The sequence below is a fragment of the Sphaeramia orbicularis genome, chromosome 17 (assembly GCF_902148855.1).
Source record: "Sphaeramia orbicularis chromosome 17, fSphaOr1.1, whole genome shotgun sequence".
Lineage (NCBI taxonomy): Eukaryota > Metazoa > Chordata > Actinopteri > Kurtiformes > Apogonidae > Sphaeramia > Sphaeramia orbicularis.
Genome location: NC_043973.1, coordinates 56,355,021 through 56,357,586, shown reverse-complemented (window position 1 = coordinate 56,357,586; position 2,566 = coordinate 56,355,021).

The window sequence follows — 2,566 nt, the reverse complement described above, 5'->3', positions numbered from 1 at the left end:
CTGCACTGACTCACATGTGAATCACAACAGCAGCAGCCGTCAGACGATGAGGAAGAGGAGGAGGAGGGAGAAGGAGGAGGAGGAGGAGGAGGACAGGCCGGGGCGTTGTCCACAACATTCAGTCTGATCATACAAAGGACGTTTGAATCTGAGAAGAAGAAGAAGAAGAAGAGTCTGATTTCCACATGTGTGTGAATGGGAACACTGTCCAAGACCATCTGGAGTCTGGAAACACAGGAAACACACCAGTGAAGACTAAACTAGACTAGACTAGATTAGACTAGACTAGACTAGATTAGATTTGATAGAACTTTCTTGATTCCTCAGGACATTAAACTTCCAGTATCACCAGAACACCCAGTGCGCACAAAGAAGAAATATTACACCTCAAAAGGAAAGAAAATAGTTAAAATAACTATACATATATATATATATATATATATATATATATATATATATATATATATATATATATATATATATGAACAGAGGTGAGGATGTTTTTATTTTTTTTTGTTTTTTTTATTATGAAAAAAAAAAACACCAATCAACAGGCCTACTTCTTTTTTCAGTTAACGGTTGGTCCTATCACATGTCCAACAGCTGAACATTTATCTTTAATTGAAACTAAAAATACATGAAACATTTAATTTTCTGTGATGGCCACATCTGTGATGTGGAGGGGCCTAATTCAGTTTCAGGACCATGGATAAGGGCCGATCACAACAACATGGGAGAGGATTTAAGACTCAGAGTGTAAAACAGAATATCAAACCTACAGATTCAGATGCAGTTGAACATGGACACTGGAGCCTGCAGACGTATGTCTGGACTAGTGATGAGCAGACCAGCTGGTTACCTGGGGGCGGGGTCAAAAAATCCAAATAATCACAGGGGCTTTTACAGTTTACTCAAACTTCTGTCATGTTGAATTAAACCTGTTTTTTTCCAAACGGTTTCACAACAGTCGGACTCACATGGGACCATGTGGTCGATTGGTCCATGTTTGTGGACATGACACTGATCTGTCATTAACCCTTAAAGACCCAAAAGCCTAAACCATCTACTGATCTAAACTGTTTAATACCTGTTGATCCACTAATTCTATCAATACATGTCAATAATTGGTGTCAAATACAGTTCTTCATATTTTCATGGTCATCAGATATAACCATATTTGGACGTTCAGAGGCTCCGTAGTTACTGTGGAAACACCGTCATCTTCTCCAACATTGATTCTCCAATAAAACCCATGGAGTTGGATCAATGACAGTGGATGGAGATACTGGGTTTATGTTCAGTTAATGACAGATTGGACTGAAAAAGACACTGTTTATTCAGTTTCATCTGTTTCTGATATAATAACCTTTGAATTTACTCTTTAGTTTGAATGAACGTCTACATGATCAGTGAATTAAATGTAGGAAAATACAGGATTTACATGAAAAATGTAAAATGCAGAGATTAATATTAGAATAAATGGTGACAAATCAGTTAAAAAAGGTTAAATAAATTTAGAAAAAAAAAGTAATTTGAGAACTGACATGAAAGTACAACTGTGTCTTTAAGGGTTAAATCTCTGATTGTGTGTTTTTACCAATGTGTTGTTTTTTTTTTACATTTGTAAAACTATTTCCTGAGGCGACGAATTTCCTCGACACACCCTGAACCTCAGACACTTATTCACACAAACACCATGACCCATCCAACACGCCCTGATTACACATACCTGCACACAAACACACACCTGCACACAAACACACTCTAATACACACTTCAACACTTTCCCCGGCGATAAGCCTGGACACACACTGAGCCACACCCTCCCTGTCCTGTTGCCGTGTCAACACCACACCCTGAACACACACCTGTGGGGGTTTTCAACAGCGAGCCGACTTTCACCTCAGTCACAGGAACCGTTTGTACTTTTTCCATCTGACGTGACCTTTGGTTCACACATGAAGACCAGACCTGCTCATTTACACAGTTTATTCTACTTCCGAAAAGAAAAACACACATGTGAAAGATACACGAATTTGGACGTAAATACACCAACAGTTTGTGGTTTATTACCATTTTCACCTCAGTGTCATGTTATAATGTGAAATTTTTTTTGTCAGAACCAAATATTTCATCTTATACCAACATAAACTATTATTTATGACAGTAAATACAACAGTATGCAATGTTTCAAATATAATTAAATGACCTGTGATAAGATAAAATAGACTTTATTGATAGTTTACAGCAGCACAAGACACTAGGAATCAAATACAATAGAAAAATAAATTACATGTTTAGGCTATAACATGATATTTGTGCTTTACACAAGACACCGTTTTATATATTTCAAAAAAGTAGATTATAATAGAATACTTTAGTTCATAACAGGATATACTGACATTATAAGAAGGTTTAAAAGTTTTTGTTTGTTTGTTTTGGATTTTAACAACATATTAGGGTTAGAAAAATATTAGCATTTATAGTGAGCTATTTTCACATCATACAAAGACACTTCCATGTCATAACAAAATATGTTTGATTAGTAGAAATATCTTAGTTCATA